Here is a 24742-nt window from a genome sequence, read left to right on the forward strand (position 1 = left end):
TAAACAGTAATCCGATATCAAGGTATTTCTCAGAATGATTGGAGAGTGTATCCAAAAATCCTGCCCATTGCGATAATGTCAGACGTTTCCAGACACTATTTTGCCAATGAGGAGCTAAAGTTATTCTTCCATCATTCCCAAAATATGCGATCAACTTTAGGGATGAAGCTGAAACTTGACAGAAACCATTCTCACTGAGTCCCCCTGGAATATGATCCCATTATATAAGGGTTCACATTTTCGGAGGAATCTTGGAACAGGGTGTATACAAGCCCCAAATGAACAGCAATCCAAGTCATTGTCTTCAGAATGTGTTTCTGTTGGTACTCCAAAAAGCTGAACAAGACTTGCACAAGTGAACCTCAACTGGGGAGCCTGCGGGAAGTTGGAGGGGGTGGTATTGGGAAGTGGTGGGAGATGGTGGGCTAGTGGGATGGTAGGATGTTGTTCATATGGCAAACCTGTGGTGGTAGTGTCCAATATCTAGGCTTACTGGAAAGAAATCAATTTAGCGTTATGTAACATATGAGCATCGGGAAGACTGTAAGTAGTCCCGTCTCTTTCCCTAGTGGTACAACCCTCTTTGCAGGCACAGGGACCAGGTTCCTGAGACATCCTCTTTCCTCTCACTTTTAGATATTGCCTTGTGTGCAGCCACTGAGACTGAGCAACGTGGGTCTTTCATTACCTTCTCCCTTTTGCTATCATTTTCTCTGAATTGACAGCGCTTTTGCCCCACAGGCCTCTGATTCCTTTCACCCTCTTTAGGTATTGCCTTCTAAACATCCAGATGGGCTGAGCGCCGGAGGTGTCTCCCTCCTCCCACCTTTTAGAGAACGTCTTCCCTATCAAAGGCCTCACACCTTTAGAGAGTGTCTTCCCTGCATCCAGATGGGCTGGGTACCTCACACCTCACCTTCCCTTCAGTTCCTTTCACCGCCCGTCCCTTCACTTCCCGAGGATATTTGGTTTAGAAAAGACAGAGCAGGGCCGGCCTTTGGGCAGGGCCGCCCGGGCGACCACCCGGGGCACCATTGCCCCCCCCCCCCGCCATGCCAGCTCAGGAGAGTCGTTCAAGGTCTCCCCTGAGCTGGCATGGCAGAGAAGGCAGGCACCCTATTCAAATTAAATGCGCCCTGCTCTCGGGAGCAGAGCGCACTTAATAACAATAGGGCGCTGCTGCTTTCGCATCAATGCCTATTGAACAGTGTGCCCCCACCCCCACCTGCATGACCAGGGGCGCACAAGGGGAGGGGAGGGCATCACATTTTTGTTTTGCCACCTGGGGCGCTGCTGCCACTAAGGCCGGCCCTGAGACAGAGCATGCTTGTAAAATGTAACTGACCACCTCCAGGGTCCTACATCTTCCTCCACTTTCCATATTGTTGCTCCTTCCTGCCCTGCGATTGGGCCCACCTTCATCCCATTAGGAGGTCCTTTTCTCTATCCCAGATTATGGAGTCTTTCCGGCACTCGCCATTTAGATGTTGCCATCACAGCAGCCTCTGAGCCTTGACACCTCAGGAAGGCAATCCTGCCATCACCTATATCATCCCCGTGGCCCCCGCAGAAATCCAGCATTGCCCATCCTCCCGCTCCTCTCGATATTGCTCTCTGCACACATCTCCCCGCGCCCCGGCAGGGCTGGGACATCCTTCGGTGATGGGAACGGACCACCCTGGTGCTCTTCCAGCTGATGGTGTCTGCACTTGTAAAGCTGCTCAGCAGGACTCTCCGGGGCCAGGTAATGAGGGGGACGTCAGAATCAGGTGTGGAGAAAAGCGGGAGCGTTGAGTTACGTTCCTTCTTCGCTGTCTAGGAAAGCCATTAACGAAGCAGGCGACGGAAGGGAGGGCGCAGCCTGCTGTGCAAGTCGGCTTGCACCAGGATGGCATCTTGCGGTGTACTACTGGCCTGCTCGCAGCGCCCGCCGATGAAGCAGGGAATGGCTTACACTTTCATCAAACAGCAAAGGGCGAGACAGTTCGAGGACATGATGGGCTCGGTCACACTCTGAGACATAAGGCGAGAGGCCGTCCTGACCTGCCTGTTTAAAGGACAAGAAACCTTCAGTTTGGTGCAGAAGTCGCTCCAGTCCTGGTCACTGCATAGAGGTAGCATAGTGTCACAAAGAAAGGCAATGGTACGAGTCACTCATGTAACCCTGGTTGCAATAACCCGAGCCTGTGCTGACATAATGGGCCTTCTCAGTGCTCATCCTGATACAAAACGAGTATTCTTTATTATCCAATAAACCATCCTTCAGAACATCAAAATAACACAATATACAGCCTAAAGTGCACTTTCGGGCATAGTGGGGAGTGTTACAAGGGGTATTAGCACTTGCGCACACCCACGCTCCAAGAATCTTTTGTGGGTATAATGGATGATCTTGGGCACATGTTTTCTAAGTAACATGTGATTATGTGTGCACTTTAGGATGTATATTGTGTTATTTTGATCGTATGAAGGATTATCAAGTGTTATTAGCTTGGATAGTAAAGAGTATTATTTTTGTGTCAGGATGAGCACAGAGAAGGTCCATTATGTCTGGACAGACTCAGGTTATTGCAACCAGGGTTACATGAGTGACTAGTATCATTCCCTTTCTTAATGATATTATACTATTCCTTATACCGGTAGGTAGGAAGGTTTAAACATTCCCCGAATTGCTGGGCTTGCGAGGGCTTTTAACAAGGGACCCGGGAAGTTAACACCCGTTCTAGTCCCTGGAACGAGTGCTTAACACCATTAGCACGCCGGGTTACCAAAGCATTAACCGGTGGTGCTAAAAAATAAATAAAGCATTCCGTTCATTGAACAGGACACACAAGGCATCCCGTTCAATGAATCAAATCCTTTTCTAAAATGGCTTCCATGGAAAGGGACAGCGGGGCTCTTCAGAGCCCCTCTTCCCATTCCATGGGGGCCGTAGAAGCAGGGAAGCAGCCGCAGCGGAGGCCTTCGCCGCCACAACAAACAGGTAAGTGAGGGTGGGAAAAAATAAAAAAAATAAGGGAACAGAGGGTAGGGGAAGATGGCGGCTGGGGGAGCCGGCTGTTAGGCGGTATGGAATGCGGGCTTGCACCCGAGGTTCAAGCCTGCTTTTCTAGCCACCTGATTGGCTGGAACCCCCGCCACGTTGCTAAAGAGAAATAACCATCCACCCCACAAGCCGGAGCCTTCCAACAACAGGAACATTTCAAGGATTTTTGTGTGAAGAAGTGCCTTAAATATAGTATTTGGTTTGTCAATTTAAAAATTGTTCATAAAAACAATGATCAAATATTACGCAGCAATATCCAAAAGCCTCCTAGAGGGCAAAAAGTGACCGTGTCTTGAGAAAGCGCTTGTTGAGTAAAGCTGGCAATAAATCACTTCCACTGTATGCTATGTACACCTCAACCTTATTGCTGTAAAATAGTCGATTTGGGGTCATGCTTGTGGGGCGCGCATTGAGCCTGTACATCAAGCTCAGTTACTACTCAGCTAATCCTACCGGTTGCACGGGGTACTTTAATTTCAATGCCGCCCCGTTAGCTACATTTGCATCGATGTTGCTTCAATATAGCCAGATTTGTTAAATTTTAGTTGTGGCTATTAGGTGGCGCTCAGGCACCACCTAGAAGCAAAAGCTATTGATTTGGAGTACAGCTAGCAGGGAGATGACATGCGATAGGTGCGCGCAGTTTATGGGTGTTGATTGGTCATTTTCCCGTCCATTGACTGCCCAAGGCCATGCTCAAACCCATCGTCATTCACAGGTTATAATTTAGTTCACTGAAAAACAAGGTGAACCTCATGAAAATCTCCATGCCCCATGTACAGTGACGTCAAGCACCCTATCACTGAATGATAACCAGTGCTGCCTATGAAAGCGGAGGGGGAGTGTGGCTTGCAATTTCAGGAAATGAGGGCAGCTTCTTTGTCTGGAATGAGTCGAGATACTGACCTAAAGCCATGTAAAAAGTTACTGCTGCTAATTTCTAATATTTTTCACTTTACATTCAATAAGACTTCAACCCTAATCATTCCCATCTCTTTTTACTTCCTCTTGGTGTAACTCATGTTTTGTTTCTCCCCAGGTTTTGCAGCCAGTGTCCTGACAGTGTCCTGCCACCAGTGGTGCTTCCTTGGTTACGGCGAAGAGTGAACAGCACTGAAACCCGACACACCGTGCTGCGGTGAACCCCCAACCCCCATCCTATGGACATCCATTAGAGGTAACCTTGATGCTCTCACGGGACTGGCTGGAGGGACCGCTCATGAGGGCTAAGTAGGTCTGTAAGTGGCTGGAGGGGTGGACTGTGGATCTCCAGAGATGTCCTCTCTATTGTGTGCATCCTAACAGTGTGTAAGGGGTGTTTCACTGACGCTGAGTACTCATTAGTGCTTCAGACTGTCACCTGTTAATGTAGGGATGAGACTAAGGGTGTGATTCATGGCATTTTTAGCGCAGTGCAAAGTGACTTGGCACGGCCAACAAACACCCTGATTCACAGAGCAGTGCAAAGCGTATTTTTGCAGTGCCAAGTGACTTGGCACTGGTGCAAAGCCAGTGCAAAGTCCCTTTGCACTGATCTTTGTACCGTGATTTAGGCCCATTTAGCACGGTGCAAAGAATGCTTTTGCAGTGCAACGTGACTTTGCACTGCAAAAATACACTTTGCAGCGCTCTGTGAATCAGGGTGTTTGTTGGCCGTGCAAAGTCACTTTGCATTTCGCAAAAAATTCCATGAATCAGTCCCTAAAGCATTTGGTAAAGAACTCTCACTTTGGGGGAAAGGAGCAGCTGTTAAAGGCTATTAATGGGGATTTAGATTTCATTGGTTGATCTCATCGATCCTGATTCACCCTACATGTCTCTCAGTTATGAACAGTCAAACTTTCTGGTAGAGGAACTCTGAAAATAACAGGAAGTGGTCACATTCCCATTCTGGGTCTCTATGCAGAATTAGAATACCGGTATTAAACATGATGATCGTGGCAATCCCGTTCACCTCCCATACAGCGGTACCTGATCATGGTAGGGGGAGAGGGTGGTGCATAGAGATGCAGGGATTTCCCCTGTAAAATCCCATGTAATAACAGCAAAACAGTGTTTTTACCACTTTCATTATCACATACAGCCAACATTTCCTCTAAGAGATAATCTGATGTTATTCCAGACAGTGTCAGGGTGATGCCAGTGTTTGCAAGGATTTGATTGCATGGAAGTTGCTGACATATGCATCATCACTAGCCAGATCTATTGACAGGAGGCCATTGGAATTATTTGATGGGCGTTCTGCGGCTAGCAAATGTGGCGCTCTGAGTCTCCGGAGGCGGCTGCATGCTCTGATGCAGGACTACCAGTTAAGTGATCGAAACATGTCGATCCCGTACATAACCAAATGTGAACTACTTTCCACACGGATGAGAATGGGTTTATCATCTGCTTGACATTAGAGGTTACAGGTGGTGTTAAACTAACTTCTTATTGTACAAAGTAGTTCTGAAAAGTTATTTATTAAGTGTTCGACCTTTCTCCTCTGCTACTCGTCCCCTAGCTCTTCCTGGCTGTGGGTGAAGGATATACATGGATTTGTTAAAAAAAAAAAAAGCTTACCATATTGTTTTACAGTGGCAGGCAGGGAACGTGTTAATAAACATCTATATGTTTGGATAATGTTCTCTTGGCCAGCGGCTGTTACCATCTGGTAATCCCAGAAAAAGGAGGCATTGTTGTAATAAAAGTAGTCCACCCAATGAGGATAGATTGTTCTGTTTAAATTCAGGGAAGACAAAGGAGAAACATTGGAATGCTGGCATGGGAGACTTATATCGGCCATTATAGCCATTTGCCACTGCATTGTCTGCAATAGGACTGCCAGCATTCTACCCATGAGTTGTCTACTGATGAATATGATAGGATGTTCCCTCCCTTTGTCATCTAACTGGGACAAGACAGCTCCAATTCCGGTGTCGCAGGCATCCGTCTGGACGATAAAGAGTTGGCTGTAGTCAGGCGCACACAACACACGTGCCCTACACAGACTTTAGTTCAAGCCAGCAAAGGCCCTCTGGCAGTCTTCAGTCCAATTAACCTTCTTAGGTTGTTTGGGTGAAGTCAGAGCTGTCAGGGGTGCAGCTATGGTTCCAAAGTCTGCCATGAAATTGCGATAATACCCAGTGAGGCCCAAAAAGGCTCTCACCTGAGTTTGAGTAGTGGAAGTTTCCCAGTCCTGTAGATCCTGTACTTTACTGGGGAGAGGTTGAATTTGACCCCCTCCTACCTCATGGCCAAGATACGTGACTTTCCCCTGAGCTATCTGGCACTTGGTGGCCTTGATAGTGAGGTTAGCCCTTTTCAAGGCCTGCAACACCCTATCCAGATGTGTCAAATGCTCTTCCCCTGTGGAACTGTAGACGGCAATGTCATCTAAGTAAGCCACACAAAAGGCTTCCAGCCCACTGAGTGCATGGTTGACCAATATCTGGAAGTTGGCAGGGGCATTCTTCAACCCAAAAGGCATGACCCTAAACTGGTAGAGTCCCTCAGGTGTTGAGAATGCCATCTTTTCCTTGGCATGGTCCATCAGAGCTATTTGCCAATAGCCTGAGGTAAGGTCAAAGGTGTTCACAAATTTGGCAGCACCTATGGTGTCCACGAGCTCATCAGCCCGGGGCAATGGGTGCGCGTCAGTTTTGGTGACGGCATTGACTCCTCGGTAGTCCACAAAGAACCTCCAAACCTTGGTACCTGCCTGGGAACTTGCCTTGGGGACAAGGACCACTGGACTGGACCAGGGACTGGTTGAGGGTTCAATAACACCCAGATCCAACATCTTGGTGACCTCAGCCAGGATGTGGTTCTTAACGGTATCTGACATACGGTAGCACCTGCTTTTGACAGGCACACTGTCACCAGTGTCAATTCCGTGCCTACACCACGGTGAGAGGCCTGGTGTCAGTGAAAACAGAGAGGCATACTGCCGGAGCAAAGCCCTGCATGCCTTCTGCTGCTCTGTCATCAGATCGGGAGAGAGATGTACTCCCTCCACTGAGCCATTCTGAGGGTTGCTATGCAGCAAATCAGGAAGGGGCTCACTCTCATCCTCTTCTTGCTCTGAACCTAGCAAGAGACATGAGACTTCGGCTCGCCTGTGGAAAGGCTTGAGCCTGTTAACATGGAATACCTGAGGGGCTACCCCGAGGGTCCCATGTCAACCAGATAATTGACCTCACACATCTTGGAGATTATCCTGAAGGGTCCAGTCCATTTATCTGCCAAAGCCCGAGGCTGGTAGTCTCCATCACGAGGACCTCCTGTCCCGGAGTCCAATCCACTTGCGATTATTTAAGGTCATGTCAGTACTTATTCAATTCCTGGCTGTCCTTGAGATTCGCTGTTGCCTGACCCATCATCTGTGTCATCCTCCGTCTGAGGCCTAACACATAGTCCCCCACTTGCTTGGCGGGACCTGGAGGGGTGGCCTCCAAACCTTCTCTGATTAAGGCAAGGGGCCCCCTCACAGGATATTCAAAGAGTAACTCAAAGGGGCTGAAACCAATACCCTCCTGAGGTACCTCTCTGTAAGCAAACAGCAGGCATGGCAGGAGGAGATCCCATTTCCTCCTTAGGGGCTCTTCCAAAGCGCCTAGCATGCCTTTGAGAGTTTTATTAAATCTCTCAACCAGACCATTGGTCTGGGGATGCTAAGAGGTGGAGAACGTATAGGTCACCCCGCACTCTTTCCACATGGTTTTCATGTAACAAGACATGAACCACGATGCTCTTTCAGAGAAAACCTCCTTAGGGAATCCAACAAGGGTGAAAAAGCCCAGGAGAGCCCTGGCAACCACCTTGGCAGTAACAGTCCGAAGGGGTATAGCCTCAGGGTACCTGGTGGCATGATCGACAAGACCAGGATGAACCGATGTCCACCTGAAGTGGGAGGGTCAAGGGGACCGACAATGTCGATGCCCACCCTCTCAAATGGTGTGCCAACCACTGGCCATGGTTGCAGTGGGGCAATGACACTGCCTCCAGTTTTGCCAGACAACTGACAAGTTGGGCAGGTCCTGCAGTGGGAATCCACTTCTACTCCCATCCGGGGCTAGTGGAAATGAGCAGAGAGCCTCTGCTTAGTCTTCTTGGTACCAACATGACGAGCTAAGGGCTCCTCATGCACCAGCTGCAGCAGGAAGGGCCTGTAAACCTGGGGTACCACCAACGTCTTCAGGGCACCAGGTTCAGGCTTAGTGGGCTCACTAACTTCTCCTTGTGCCTGGGACAGGGCCTGTTTCCTCAGACCCTAGAGAGAGTGGCACTCTCTCTGTCCCTTACAGGAGTCCGCCCGGGAGGGTCCCCCTTCAGCTAACAAGCATTGAAGGTCGGGATGATCCTCTGGGTTGAGAGCCTCTCCCACAGGAAAGTCTTCTGGCTCTTCTCCCACAGGAGTTGAGACGGGATTCACCACTGGACCCAGCCCGTCCGGAGCATGGATCCCAATGGGTGCTGTCGGAACTGCAGGAAGAGCAGGGGCTCCCTCCACAGAGGTGGCCTTCTTACTCTTCCGTTTCCTTTGTGCCTTGGGTTTCCCCATCTGCGAGGGTACCGGGCTAGCAGCCGGACCCTGTGCGACCTACGATTTGGTGACCGCCACAGCAGCCATGGGTAGACCATCTATGATCATCCCCAACTCGACCAAATCGTTTCCTAACAAAATGTTTGCAGGCACGTTGTCCTGAACCAGGACCGGAACCTTCGCTGTCTTGTCTCCAATCGTAATGTTGACTAAGGCTACAGGCGATAATTTGGCAGGCCCACTAGCTAACCTGGTGGTTCTCAGAGGAGCACCTACATAGTCCTCTGGCTTGAGCAGGGTCCTGTCCACCACTGTCATGCTTGCCCCAGTGTCTCTCAAACCAGTAGAAGGCTGGCCATTCAAGAGGACACTTCTCAAAAACCTTATGAGTGTTCTGTGGGATAGTCGCCAGTACGTCTGCGTACTGGTCCCAGGCCCCAAGGGACACTAAGGAAATCTCTACGGGAGCACCGAAGGTGATTCCAGTAGAGGAGAGGAGGACAGTGGCCTCCACCTCAGGTACGGAGTAGGGATAGGTCAGGCTGACAGCCTGGACTCCAAGTGCCTTACCCTTACACTTGAGGTCCCCCCTTCGGTGATCCAGAGCCCCACAATCCCAACAAGTTCCGGAGTGCGGGGTACAGTGCTGGAACCACTGGGACCCTGCTGTGCAGCAGGCGGACCACTACTCTTACTCCCACCCACAGATGTCTTATCCCCACTAGATTTTTGGGTCTTAGGAGAGGAAGGTTTTGTTTTACCCGACTATGACTGCTTTTGGGACTCCTCAGCTTTCTGAGAGGTCCTCTTTTCTTTGTCCTTGTCCTTCCCACTGGAGTCCTTAGGGGACACCCGGTGGGAGACCCACTTGTCAGCCAACCTAGCCAGTTTAAAGGGATCTAAAATGTTCTGGTCAGCAACATACTGACGCAGCTCTGGTGAACAGGCTTCGGAAAAATAAAAAAAAAAGGTGAGACAATTCAACAAACGTTTTCACTTTGTAACCATCAATCCACCCCATCATGTTCATGTGCACATCACTCACCCAGTCAACCCAAGACACATTCTCTCTTTTCTTAAAATCTCTGAACCTTTTAAGGTATTGGGTAGGTGTCTTACCAAACTTGGCAATCAAAGCAGACTTCATGCATTTATACTGACCCCTTTCTTCCACGCGCAGTTTCAGAATACAGTCATATCCAGTCTGAGGCACTCTGCTTAGCAAACACTTAGCCCAATCTCTCTTATCAACATCATGAATTGCACAAGCCATTTCAAATGCTTCAATCCATTGGAGGATATCAGAACCCTCCACAAACACACCAACCAAATCTTTCATAAACTTGGTGGCTGGGGACCTGACACTCTCAACTAGTTTAGCTGAAGTCTCCACTCGAGCTTTCTCTAACTGGATTAGCTGACATTCAGTGTCCTTGTCTTTGAGTTCAAGATCCATATTCTTGAGTTCCACTTGTTGTGTCAACTCCTCTTTCTTAAGCTCAGCATCTATTTCCAACTTGCGATATTCAAAGGCCAATTTCATCCTTAATAACTCAAGCTCCAAGGAAGTGCTGGGGTTTGGAACAGAGGCAGCAGGAATGGTGGCATTCCCAGAATCAGATTCGGCGACAACCCTCGGGGTAGAGTCCTCAGTGGTTGCACCCCCCCCCCTTCAAGAGTTTCACAATCAGTCTCGTAGTCCACCAGGGCAGCTATCAGCTCAGTCCTAGACCTATCCACAAAGTCTAACTCCCTGGATTAACAAGCACTCTGGAGAGCCTCTAAGCTCATCCGAGTCAATTTACCATTTGCAATAGATTCCATTGCTTGTAATGCAGTTATCTTGTGCACAACTAAACCTCAATTTAATAAAGTGCAAATATTTTGTAAGTGGCACGGTTATACACTGATTCTTAAAACCATAAGCATCCCACCGCTGCCACCAGTGTAAAGACTGTAGGGGGGTGTCTGTACTTCTGCTCTCTATTTGGTAGAGGAGAGGCAGAGAGGACCCCAGCCAAGATTCTCTATTTGGTAGCTATGGTCGAGTAATAAAGGCCTAGCTTCTCAGGAGGTGATGCAGGCTGGTTCTTAAGTACAGTGTAGTCACCAAACCTCCACAAAGGAATGTCCACACACTGTATTAGTTAAAACACAGTCTTTATATAATTAATATTCAAGGTTATGTACCCCATCACAATAACTCACTTTGTGCTCAGAAAATCAATAACGGTAAATATATACAGTTCTAAAGTGGTACCACAATTATTATCAGATCTAATTAAAGTGCATCAACTATACTGTCAAAATGTAACACAGATCAATAACAAAGAAACCAGCAGTAGAGAGACGAAGGAAAGCAAGACGGTTGAACAATAGGCAGAATCCTGGTTGCTACCGTTAAACACAGCTCTGTGTGGAGATCCCCCCACCTGGGCAACCTGTAAAGCAAAGATGTGCACGAGCCCAGTCCATATATTGTTCTATGAGTCTTATTTCCCTCTACAATAGTTCTACAGCCCCAATGTACCTGGAATTGTAGCGTTCATCGTCAGGGAATTGATGGCCCTTCTTGAGTGCCCTCCCTTTAAGGCAGGAGTCACGAGTCATCGAACGTCCGACGGAGAACAGGGTGAACTACGGCGGTGAAGTGGCAGCTTCGTTCCTAGTGTTGCTCGTCGACGACAGAGCGTTGGCGTCCTGCAAGGAAGAGGCGTGTGGGACACCTCGGTGACGGTAGTTCTGGACCGCAAAGAGATGTTGAAGAACTGTGGCCCAGCAAGGGCATCGAGTCGTCGGTGTCTCTGTGGTCTTTAGGTGGCGGGAAACCCACCGGCGGATGCTCCTCGGCACATTGACGGTCGGGCCTTCTCCAGCGGGATAAAGCGGGCGGCGATGCAGATGAGAGCGTCCTTGGCTCAAATTAAGTTCTTAGGCAATTGGGAGCATGGCGGCTCCAGTCGGCAACAGCGGTCGTTGAAAGTGGCGGACAACAGTCCGGGCGCTTCTTTTTGGGATTCTGCGACATTCCCCGTCTCCGGTCGGCAGCCTGTCGTAGGTCTGTCTTCCAGGGAGCTTTGGCAAAGATCAGCCGGTGCACGATGGTCCCTCGTAGCTTGGGAAGAGGGTGCCTTACCAGGTCCTCTCTGGGTCAGTTATTGGAGACACAGCAGCTTTCAGATTGTGAAGAAGATTAACAGCAATTCTTCTCTTCCAGCAGGGCTTCAACGGTAAGCTTCAGTTTCACTCCAGTTACTCTGCAGCTTCTGAACACGAATTCTAGCAGTGTGAGGCTCCCAGATATACTAGTTGGTCTCCCATTCATTCTGCTAGGTCACACTCAGGCAACCAATCGGTCCGAAGGGCATTCATGCAGGCAGGCAATCAGGTGCATAGTGCATTCAGGCCATTCACTTCTCTCCAGACACTCACAACAAGTTATGTGTATTGGGACAAGTACTCAGCCATTCAACACTCCACACTGCATTCATACCACTTTTGGGAAGAGCTCTCTCAGTCATTGTGTCAAACACCAGATACTAGACACCCACAACACAGAATGCGTATTCGTCACACACTCCATTCACCCAGGTCCCACCCACAGGCGTACCCACAACATACAGTCAATGGGAAGGCTCCAACCAATCTCGCCTGGACTTCATAACAACACCATATATGGAGCTTCCACCCAACAGCCGGTCAGGAGGAAGGGACAGAGTCAGGGCTTCCCAGGACTTTGGGAAAACAAGGTAACAGGCAATAGAAAGCAAGAGGCCACAGGGACCATCGTGTTTCCTATCAGGAATCAACTGATTCCAATGGCAGGGCCTGGGTATCCCAAAATGGAGGATACTCAGGGCACCTATCAAATTAAGCATGGAGATGCCACCAGCCCATACCCTGCACTGTGGGCCACCCATAGGTGCCCAAAAACATACACTAGGGGCACAGGGTTGTACCCCCACCCATGGGTGCCATAAGAGTATCCCATGGGTCTGTTCACCGAAACCAAAACAGAGAGCTGCACCGCCAGGAGTCCCACATGAACTCCTGCATGGAAAACATGACAGAACACATGATAAAAAGCAGTAAAGGACAAGGATACGGAGGTCCTGTCCCTCCGATGCATTTCCAGCATCACACAGAGAAACACTTATATGGTTGGGATCAAACATGTCCCCCATAATAAAACCCTTCAAAACTAAACCACTAAGTTCAGACTCCAATAAATCTTAGTAAAGATTCTCTGAGAGACCAAGCACATTTAAAAAAAATCAATACAGGCCACCCCACCTGTGCAGAGTCTGCGTGTAACAGGTAATGCATTGCTGGATCATAACATTGAAAACCTAAACCCTGCAAAACAGGTTTCAATATGTGCTCCCTTAATGCTGAAAAAGCAGGGCAGAAAAAAAAGAAGTGTGGCAAGTCTTCTTTGAGCACCACACAGAGCACACATGATTTATCTGCGTTTCCCTTAGACCAAGCCACCACCACATCTCTTAAATAAATACAATTAGAACGTCCCCTAGAAACAAGAATATACGAGATGACAGCTGAGCCCAGCTCAGATACCTTTGCAATCCAGGGGATGTGATGATTGAATGTTTCCTATTGGCTGGTCTTATAAACTTCAAGGGACTCTCTCTTATCCTGAATAAACTGGAGTACATTTGTCTTTGCCGATTTTACGGCTCTAATAGATGAAAAAGCTGTAGTAGAACAGTGATGACCCACACCCTCATCCACTAACAAAGCTTTTACATACCTAAGCCTACATACCTAAGCCAGAGGATCTTCAAATGGGGATCTCCAAGCACTAGATAGCTAATTAATTCCTGGGTCAAAGTAGCCTTAGAATTCCCCCACATCCTAAACTAGTGTCTGGCAGGAAAGAATGCAACCAGATTGGTACAACGTACTTTTGCAGAAAGGCATTTGATTGATGGAATTTTTGCCAAAAAATATCCATAGAAAAAAACTAATTAAAATATATATGGGGTGGGTAAGGAGTTAAAAGAGATGGAGATGGGTCAATAACATAGGGAAATGGGGCGTTTGGGGTAACCCCCAAATTAAAAAAATGTATATTCAATACGTTTTTCCGATTGTATTTTTCAGTAAAAAATCCATTGAAAAAACAACCAACCAGATCACCATGAAACCAGCAACCCATTTCTTGGTGGACTGCAAAATTGGGGCAGGCCCAGGTAACCCCAAAATGCTTTCAAAAAAAGATGTTGTCAATTACCTGGATAGGGCCAATTTTGCCAAAAGCCCAATACATTGGCTCATCCTTGATGAATAATGAATGTGCCACCACCAATTAAAGATTCAAGACCTGCTCTGCCATTCCCAAACCAGGTCTAAAACCCAACTGGATGGTGGAGAAGCTGTTTGTGCTCTTCACCTAAGATTCCAATCTCCCAAGAAGGGCCCTCTCCAATATCTTAAATACAGAGTCTAAAAGAGAGATTGGTCTATATGACACTGGTAGTGGCCTTAAGCCCTTCTTATAAATTGGATGAATCACAGCGTAGGACCAGGAAGCAGGATGGGTACCTCCGACACACATAACATTAAACCCCAGCGCCAAAATAGGGGCCCACAGATCTGGTTCCAACAAAAACAAGTCTGCAGGAACATTATCCAGACCTGGGCCTTATTCCTTCCTTGACTCTTGATAGCTAACACAATTTCCTCAACGGTGAGCATCATTTTGTCTTCCATAATGCTTGATAACTGATTAGAATCTAGACGGGACTTAGAAGCAGGAGACATCTAGCATGAAGGGCTATCTAGAACACAAATATCACCATGTAGGATATATCTCTGCCTTTGCATTATCCATTGGTATTCTAAAGTTTGGTTTTCAGCATGGCTTTGATAGGTATCCCACAGATCCAACTAAACCTCCTTAAAAGAAATCATTTGCAAAGACAACAGCTTTGGCTTTTATGTAGGCTGAGATAGGCATTTGCCAGGCATTGCTATAATGGCACCACCTGGCCATAACATGGCAAACGCTGGAAAGGTGTGTGAATACTTGGCATATGACAGAAATGTCTGGCAAATGCTTCACTAATACCTATACAGAAGCCTAAACTGCTGGCTTTGTTAGTGCTTGTTTTTAACAGGACTTCAGTGCAATTAATGTGGCTGAAGGCAACTTGTTTAAGACATGTTTATTACAACAGTAGTGGCTCAACAGCGAAACTAAAATAAAGCCATTATCTCTCAGCAGACTGCTTAGCAAAAACATTGGCAGGCCAACGCTTGATGTTACAGCTTGATCAGCCTGTCTCAAAGAGATCCCTGGGAGATATTGTTTGGGTGGGGAAGGGCAGGTAGTGAGTGGGAAGAGCCATAGGGATTAGCATGGACAGTCAATGGATCGGTAAATAACCAAAAACCCACAAGCTATGTGTCCCAACTCACATGTCATCTCCCTCATAGCTCTACTCCAATGCAATAGTTTCTGTTTATAGGAGGTGCTTACGCTCCACCTTCTAGCATAAGCTAAAAAAAACACAGGAGTTTCTTAATCAACATATTCATTCTGAATGGCATCATTTTTTCAAGGTTAAAACTAGATGCTGTGTGAAACCTTAACGAAATATGATCTTCTAAATTAAGGAAAGGCTTGTTGCCATTGGGTGGTTAGCGAGCTGATATCCACTGACTTCCCGTGGCTGGTGCAGGTGGGATTCAATGTGGAGACTGAGGGGTTGAGAGGATTTAGGGCTCGGCCAGCAATGGAAAGACCACAGGGTGTTTGTGAAGCTCTCCTTTCACAAACGCAATGATTGAAGGAGTTCCTAGTACTCGGATATCAGCATGCGTCGGTATTACGTAAGCAAAGACCGAATACACCACTAATAAACAGAGTGGAAACCAGGCTGCTGTGGTCACACCTTGTTACTGCGCCAGAAATAAAATTATGCTGGAGACTTAGTCCAATTGCTGTTGTGTGATAAGGAAGTTTAATTGATCTGCCCTATGGATTACACGTGTTTCGGCAAGGTGCCTTTCTCAAATCAGGGCTTATCCAACTGTATTTCTCTTGATCATTACTGGAAGTGTAATAACGGGGATCAATCCCAACTGCAAATATCATTACCGCGTCCCGCGTTCAAGCGAAGTGTTGCCAACACTTCGCTTGAACGCCCTGATTTGAGAAAGGCACCTTGCCGAAACACTTGTAATCCATAGGGCAGATCAATTAAACTTCCTTACCACACAACAGCAATTGGACTCAGTCTCCAGCATAATTTTTTTTCTGGCGCAGTAACAAGGTGTGACCACAGCAGCCTGGTTTCCTAATTAAACAAGCAGAGTTGAGGAACTCGAAGTCTCCGTTCTATGGCACACCAATGCGACAGTGAACATTTTTTGCATTTAATCAGGTCGCGGGGGTTCTAAGTGATATCAACCCAAAAGTTCCTTCAAAATCTGTCTAATAAACAGAGTGCCCTTTCCCCTCTAAACGGCCTGCAGAGAGAGAGAGAGAGATCCTGCCCCACCAGTGCTGGCAGGGGCGTCCCCAGATTGGGATGGATGTTTCCATTTGCGCCATAACTCAGCCTAATGCTGGGAGTCCTGCCTGGCTGCCGCCTGCCGGCGCCGGTCCCTGGGGTCCTAGAGGCGGGTCCCTACCGCCAGCACCCCATTAAGCTGTCGCTCTGCACTTTCACTGAGTGGCTCCTAGCGAGGTTGTTTTTGGACTCTCCTCTTCACACGAGGAGGGGAGCAACAGATAATGCGGGGGTGGGGGGACTTTATGTTCTGTGGACTACCACAACGGGGATCAGACAGGGGTGTACTTACATTAAATGAGGGAATACCCAAAAGCCACAGTGCGCCCTGCGACTCTCAGACCTCATCAGGATACACAAGACATTTCTGGAGGGTCGCTCAAGCATTCTTTTAAAATATTAAATGTGCCGTTTTAATTGTTTTTTCTCTATAATTCTTTTTTTTTATTGACATCTTGCTACATATTTTGTTGGTGTCGGTCAATCACAGCGTGTTGTTCATATTATTTTATTTTAATTATATTTATAAATCTTTATAAAGCATAGACTAGCCATCAATGTGTGAAAGTGCAGAACAATAAAAACATGCAATCGAAACATATTGAACAAGAACAGCTAACTTCATAGCAACACCCCTAACGAAATCCAGACACATCTACACCCTGGACTCTGCACACCGGCTTACTACACACAAGGCCTTCATCCTCCTCCTCCTCCTCATCACAATGTAATATCATATTTTTAAAGCACGTGCCAGCTTTCCCGCACCTCTGATTGCTTTAATATTAGATGGTATTATGCTAAGTCCCCGTAGACTTACATGGAATGAGTTATTTACACCATGACATCACTCGCGTGATACAGCGGGTAGGCAAGCTGAGTAGGACGAGCAAACTCTGCAATCAACTGTGTAAGTCGCAAGCCACGGGTTTGATTGCATGGGGACTGACTCAGACTAGTATCCTTCCATGGTTGATACAATAAGGTCAAATGTGCAATTGTGAAGTGAATCTATGCTGAGGGACAAGGGAGAATGGTGGTCTGGTCTGTAAAGCAAGGAAATGTTATTATGAGTAAATTATGTCACAAGCCCGTAGCAAAGAGTCTCCAGACAGCCCGCGCGCGAAATGCACCAGGGATATGAGCTTGGTACATTCAATACCTTTTCAAATAAAACATATTTTCAAACTGAATAAACATAACTCTATGTTTTTACAAACTAAGTGATGGTACATAGCATGAAAACTCAACAGAAAAGAACAAGATGGCAAGTGAATGGGTGCATTCTGAATGAAAATGGAGACTCCATGCGGCCTCTTGCATCCAAACATGGCTTGACAACGCAGAAGCCATTGTTTCTTCCCCCTATTGTCAGATATCCAGGGATCACCTTCACCAAGATGGCAGCCTCCTTTGGACTGGCCGGAGACTTGACAGCTCAAACGCCTTGTTTCATCCCCTATTGTCAGATATGCAGGGATAACATTCACCAAGATGGCAGCCTCCTTTGGACTGGCTGGAGACTTGACAGCTCAAACGCCCTTGTTTCATCCCCTATTGTCAGATATCCAGGGATAACCTTCACCAAGATGGCGGCCTCATTTGCACTGGCCGCAGACTTGGCAGCTCAAACGCCCTTGTTTCACCCCCCTATTGTCAGATATCCAGGGATCACCTTCACCAAGATGGCAGCCTCCTTTGGACTGGCCGGAGACTTGACAGCTCAAACGCCCTTGTTTCATCCCCTATTGTCAGATATCCAGGGATAACCTTCACCTAGCTGGCGGCCTCCTTTGGACTGGCCGCAGACTTGACAGCTCAAACACCATTGTTTCATCCCCCTATTGTCAGATATCCAGGGATCACCTACACCAAGATGGCGGCCCCTTTTGGGCTGGTCGCAGACCCGGCAATTGGAGAAGGGATCCTCCTGACTGTCCGAGTTCTGATATCACGCAAGCACTGTATACTGAACCCCCTTTTGCAGCAGCCATTTCGGATAACTTTGCCTTTTCCTTGCCCAAGGACGAGGTGACTTTCACAGGGAGAGCAGTGTTTGCAGCAGGCACCTGGAACTCAAACCCTGTCATTGGCCAGGTCCTAGTTAGTGGCAGTATCCCTGTCCAATGGCAGTACTGCATGACACTTTCTGGGAAGTGTATCTGCTATGATGTGCATTGGATGGTGTAATGAGGAGGGGAATCCCCAGTGTTGACAGGCCACCAACAGCAGATTTCCATTTATGTGCAGCGGGAAGAAGTTGTGTAGTGCTTAAGATATATTGCCACTGCCACCTGAAAACACAGCATGTCACTGGGTATGTAAGCTCATTTACTATGTGGCACAAATCCCAATGTGTAGTGCAACTCTGGGTAGCAGTCAACCCAAGCGGCATAAAATATGAATACATCAATTTGAAAAGGGCAGAAACACCTATTTCCTATATTGATATTGATATTTTATTTATATTGCGCTCGTACACAAGTGTTTCAGAGCGTGACAAGGCAAGGGAGGGGAACAGGGGAGAACAAAACAACGATTTTACTAGGCCCGGTGACATTGACAACGTGCAAGTGCATGGGAAAGGAAAAGGGGAAAAGTGTATGGAAGGGGGAGAGGTGGAAAGTGCGGAGCAGAGGAGAAACAGATACATAATAATAAATAAATAAATAAAGGCAATAAAAGGTGGTAGTGCCGCCAGCAAGTCGCAAGTGCTGGGTTTAAGGCAGCAGACAGGATATGTCTTATAAGTGCAGAAAGAAAAGAAAGGGGTTGGGGGACTGTATGGGTACAGATTCAGACCCCAGTGAAAGGGGTGGTCGGGAGGCAGTGCAGGAGGGTGGCAGAGTGGACAGGTATCAGGGCCTCCAGGACAGAGAGTGTCCAGGTGCACGGTGTTGAGAGAGAACAAATCAGCAGGGGAGAGGGGGGAAGTTAGAAGCAAAGAGGAAGGTCTTGAGGCGATTCCGGAACCAGAGATGGTTCTCCTCAAGTTTCAGAGTGGCAGGGAGGCTGTTCCAAAGGGAGGCCCCAGCCGAAAACAGAGATCTACCCCCAACTCGTTTCTTTGAAAAATGACTGACCCTGAGGGAGTTAGAGGTAGAAGAGCTCGAGAGGGGAGGTAATTACGGAGGGATAGTTGAAGGTATTTTGGACCCAGGCCCCAGAAAGCCTTGTGGACAAAGCAGAGGGTTTTTGAATTCAATCATTGCATCCACTGGGAGCCAATTAAGGGATTTCAGACCTGGAGAGATACGATCCTAGGGCTTGAGGCCAAGGAAAAGTCTTGCAGTCCTGTTCTGGATTAGTTGTAAAGGGTGGAGAGTAGAGGCAGGTAGATTTAGAAAGATGCTGTTACAATAGTACAATCTAGAGAGAACCAGAGCTTGGGAGACAATTAGCTTCTGGGGGAAGGAGAGGAAAGGCAGTGTACCTCTGAGGAGGTGCAGTAGGAAGTTAGACTTTTTAGAGACGTCAGAGATGTGGGCGGAGAGGGAAAGTGTGGAGTCAAAGATGACACCGGCGTTCTTAGCCTCACAGGTAGGGGTAGGAGGAGGGCCCAGGGAGGCCGGCCAGAGAGTGCAGGGAAAGGATGGTGAAGGTGTACCGATGAGGAGGATCCCAGTCTTGTTGGCATTTAGACAAAGATCACTTGTGGCACACCAATCTTGAATGGCAGTTAGGCAATCAGAGATGAGAGAAGGAGAGGAGGTGGCCGAGGGCAGCTTGAAAATGAGTTGAGTGTCGTTAGCGTAGCACTTGAAATTTGAGCAGAAAATGGCAATGTAGTGGGCGAGAGTTGCCAGGTATTGGTTGAAAAGCCAGGACGAGAGGTTAGACCCCTGGGGAACACCACAGGTAGAGAGGGTAGTTGAGCTTTTGTTATATAATACTGTAAAAGGGCAAGCACTATTTGTCTGAGGGATTCGAGAAGCTTATTACACCTGAAGAAGGCTACTCTAATAGTCAACACATATTGATGCAATCAATATTATTTTTGGAACGGGTTCGTATTTTTCACACCGACATATAGGCAGAAAAATTCCGAGCAGACCACTCACTCACAGTTTTCTGAATCAAGTATTAATTTATAGAAGTCCAAACGAATACAGGATACCAATCAAAACAAAGAATGGCATTTTTAGTTTTGGCTAATAGTTGTTGCTTTAGCTCCACCTATAAGCCGAAACTATTGCATTGGACTACGGATTGGAGGAAGATAGGATATGAGGAAGGGGGCACATCTTGCAGGTGTTGTTTAGTTTTTACCCATCTGCCCCCAGACCCATTGTTCAACCATAGACATACTAACCGCCATCGACATTCTCTCCCACTACCTACCCCTCCCTGTCCAAAACACACGCTCCTGGGTTCTCTTTGCGCTAGCTATATCATACAATAACATCAAATGTTGTGCTGTATGGGGCCTACTAATATTATCTCTGAGCAGCCTTTTAAGAATTAATGTCTTAATTGCAGCAATAAAGGTGTAATAAAACTGTCTTAAACAAGTGTGGCTTCAGCCAATAGATTGGTAAGTAATATGTGTGTCCTGGTATCTGTTCCTTGCAGTGACGTACTGTTAAAAACAAGCATTGGCAAAGTCAACCGTTTTGACTAGCAAATAGATAGTAGATAGGCATTTGCCAGGCATTAGCATCATACCATTATCCAGCTGTTGCCATCTTATGGCCAGGCAGTTCAATGATATCAATGCCTGGAAAATGATTAACCAAACCTCTTGACTTTGCTAATGTTTAATCCTCTCTGACTTTAGAGTGAACTATTGAATTTGCTGCGCTTTGTATTTGCAGACAGGTTTGAGTTTCCACAAGTGGCGTGCAACATTTTTTTCCCATCAGTGGAATTGTGTGAAGTTCTCAACTTTGGAACTACACAGGTGTCAAAATTATTTTCCAGCACCATTCATTTAGCAAATCATAATTTCCACAAATTCTCGTTGTACCTGAAAATCATCGCACAAGCACATATATCCATGAAGTTCATTCGGGCAAAGTTCACAAAAATACAGTTTGTGCAGGGAAGCATACCCTCATTTGCAACGTTTATTACTAGCTAAAGTACATTTAGCAGAAAACAAAGCACCTATAACCACATTTGTTGAAGTGTATTTCTGCTAAAATACAATTAGCAGAAAAGAAAACATGCATAGCCATATTTGCATTCCTTAGCACATTTCCATCCCTCCCAAAAAGGTAAACAAATATCATCAGAAATTACCTAATTAGTTCTCATGAATGTAACTAGTATGAAAACATGTGAGGATCACACAGCAGAGCAAAGGAACCACCCATATGCTCCCAGTCATGAGGATGTGGTCACACATAATTTCCAGGGCATTCATGAGCGAGAAACAGAAAGTGGAAGTGGCATACTGTGCAGCCTGCTGCCCGCGCTGCATGGCATGGCTCTGTCACGTTATATTATACAGCACAAGCAAGTCAGGGATCTATTTGCCCTGCAATTAATGTGGCACACAATAAAAGCACTTTTTATTTTTACAATCCCAATTTGTTTTTTTAAGGAAGCCTCCAACACGTCTCGCACTCAACCTCCACAAGCACCTCACATCACAGTGGACCAGGAACCAGGCTGATGTGTTATCAATGAATATTTTATTAATTTATGATTTCATGGACACATTTAACAGTTACAAAGGCCCCCAAGGTGTGGCAACACAAACTTTAAAGTACTTTTTCGGTCAAGCGGCCCACTGAGAAAACTCAAACATGTATGGCACAAGGATTTACTTTTTACTTCTCTCACCAATACTATCAAGACCGTTGAAAACACCATGAAATTGAACGCAACCCACAGGAAAATGCATGCGCACACAAAGGATTCTTGAGTCCCAGCAACCCTCATCCCCCCTAGACCTCCACTAGATTTGGCAGCTTTGGATGGAAGGCAGTGGCAAGGAATGGGAACCTAACCTTGAAATCGGATTTTGAGTGGGGCTTTCAGAAACAATAGGGGAGCCAGCAATGAATCGGACACTTCGTTTTTCTGCACCAGGAAAAATGGGGTTTTACTCAGTTAGGACAACTGCTATGGAACAGGAAAAATGGGTACTGTGTGCTGCTTATACTAGGAGACAAATAGGGCTTCAGAACATACTAGCCAGCACAAGAGGAAAATTGATTTTAGCATGTGAAGATGGACAGGGAATGCAATTGGAAATTCGTTATCACAATATTGTAGGGGAAGAGGAACAGATTAGGAAAAACAGTTTTTAAAAGGTTAAGCTAAATTTCCATGGAAAAGAAAATGCAAATGACACTTGTTTTTACTAAGGCTGCAAATGACAGGCATGCTTTTGTCAATTGGGATGTCACGGTAGAAAAATTGGTTTTCAGTTAAGATGACTGAGGCACAAAACAGGTAGGCTCTGGGGAAAGAGATTACTTACAGTAGGAAATCGGTTTGGGTTTAAAATGACAGATGCAAATAGAAATTTGTTTTGTAGAACACCATTTAAACACACAGACAAATTGTTTTTCAGCCCACAATGAAAGGACTTCTTTTGGGATCACTTTATAACTATAACAACTCACAAGACACTGGGAAGAGATAGTTTTGAATTCCAACTATACCAATCCCGTGAAATAAATGTGGAAATTAATTGATTTACTGAGAAAATATACTGGGGATCTACACAAGCAACAGGAAATTCCTCAATGGGAAATGACTTAAATGCACAGGCAAACACAGGATTTTTCAAATGGGAGAATTACTACAATGCACAGACAAGTGAAATATTTTTCAATAGGGAAATGACTGAAGTACACAAACAAATACGATAGGGGATTTTTCCATGGGGGAATCTCTATGGCAATGGTGAAGAAGATAGGGCTTATTTAATCTATGGCTGGGGATGTATATTCTTACAGGAGAGGGCTTGATGGATATCAAGGGGCCACCAGAGCATCACTGCAGGGACAACCCAGGGGTCAGTCAAGTCTTTTCTCTGTTTTCCAAAAGGGTCCCACTCCAGCTACTACAGCTCCTGGCTTCACTCCAAGATGTAGTCCTCACTCTACAAGTATGGTTCCAGATTTTGTCAGCTGCACACCTCAAGATTTGGTAGGGAGAGCTCTGAATTGAGACAGAGTGACTTATTTATAAGGCAAGTGACATCAGTGATGTGTCATAGTTCGCTCAGAATGGATAGGGCATTGTTCAAGGGTTCCCTCCCATCTGTGGGCTGATAGGTCCAGAGAATGTGTGCGTGTTTTGGGAAGCCAAGGGAGGAGACCCAATCCATCATCTAACCAGGACAGGAGGCTAGGTCTGGTTTTTGCACATGGAAATCTTGCTGTATGACAAGTGCCTGTCTCATCATATTAGGACACATATGCCAGCAGTGTTTAATACTACATTCTTCATTGAATCACATCAACTTTGTCAGGTGTCTGTGTGACCCACTGGTGCAAAGCTACAGTATTTTCTCGCTTACTCCCAAACTATATCAATGAAAAATATGGCACTCGGTGGGCAGAATATGGATAACATTTTACATCTTTTCTCAAATTGTTATGGTTCTGATATTTATGCAGAGATCCACATCATGTTTTCTTTGTATCTTTTGGTATGTTGTTGTCACCAAAATTGTTTTTGGCTCACCAGAAGTGGCTCGCTGACAGCTTTTCGGAAATCCAAACATGAATCATGTGCGATCAATATTGCTCAAGCTATCCCATAAACAGCATATCTCCCATTCTGTGCAATGGTTGTGAAACTGCTCCTTAGCTCTGGCCCCCACCATTGGAATGGATCTGTTGCAGGCTCTGGTGTCAAGAGGAGTTCCTGTGATTAGATTAGCCCAAGGCTTCAAGGGCTAATGGCCAGCTTTATGGTGGCCTAAGTGGGTTTAGTCATACAACTGGGGAGCAGGAGAATTTTCTTATCTGGCCCTCTGCATAAAGGATCTCTGCCAGCCTTAGGTTTGTATTTTTAACATAATGGGCTCATGTTTGAAGGAGGATCAGACTTTAATTCTCATGACAACAGAGCTTTGAACGCTAGATTCACATTTGGGGGTCCTACAACAGAGAAATGAAACCAGAGACCAAGATTTAGGGCATATCCCTGCTGAACAGTATTTTACTTTTAACCAACCTTAGCAAACAATCTAAACATGTAAACCCTTGCAAAAGTAATTTCCTGCAAACAGTGATTACAGAAGGGCAACATTAATATATATTTAAAAACTTGAGCTGTACATCTGAATGCTTAAAGTCTTCATTTTAAAAGCACAATTGCAATGTCAATGGGTGAAGTTTCTAGCCGTGAAACCTATTATTCTGCTGCAATTCACATCTCCTTGTAGATTCCGTGAATTAGGGTTTCCTCTGTGATGGGCTCCTTATGAACAGAATTCCAGATCCTTTATAACACTTTTGCACACATTTTGAGGAGAATATCTTTAAATGAAAGGGAAAAATGTATTTTTCGTGCAATTGGTCTGTCACAGTAAAAAGCACCATTCTGCTGTGCAGGCTTGCACACAATCTTGGCATTTTCCTTTAACATTCTGGAAACTGCTGTTTCTAACGATATGACTTCAGCTCTCCCAGAGTTTTTTAAAATGTTGTCTCATGTCTTTCCCTTGGGTTA

General features: G+C 46.3%; 1 protein-coding gene across 3 annotated transcripts in view; it reads left to right on the forward strand.

The window, feature by feature from the left end:
* The window catches only part of SRRM3 (serine/arginine repetitive matrix 3), a 672576-nt gene that overhangs the window by 165917 nt on the left and 481917 nt on the right, over nt 1-24742 (forward strand). For all 3 annotated transcript variants that reach the window (XM_069614948.1, XM_069614950.1, XM_069614949.1), the window contains exon 3: nt 4086-4223. The gene's annotated coding sequence lies outside the window, so the exon portion shown is untranslated. The remainder of the gene's footprint in view (nt 1-4085; nt 4224-24742) is intronic.

This window comes from Ambystoma mexicanum, chromosome 9, assembly GCF_040938575.1.
Source record: "Ambystoma mexicanum isolate Mex_15411 chromosome 9, UKY_AmexF1_1, whole genome shotgun sequence".
Classification (NCBI taxonomy): Eukaryota; Metazoa; Chordata; class Amphibia; order Caudata; family Ambystomatidae; genus Ambystoma; species Ambystoma mexicanum.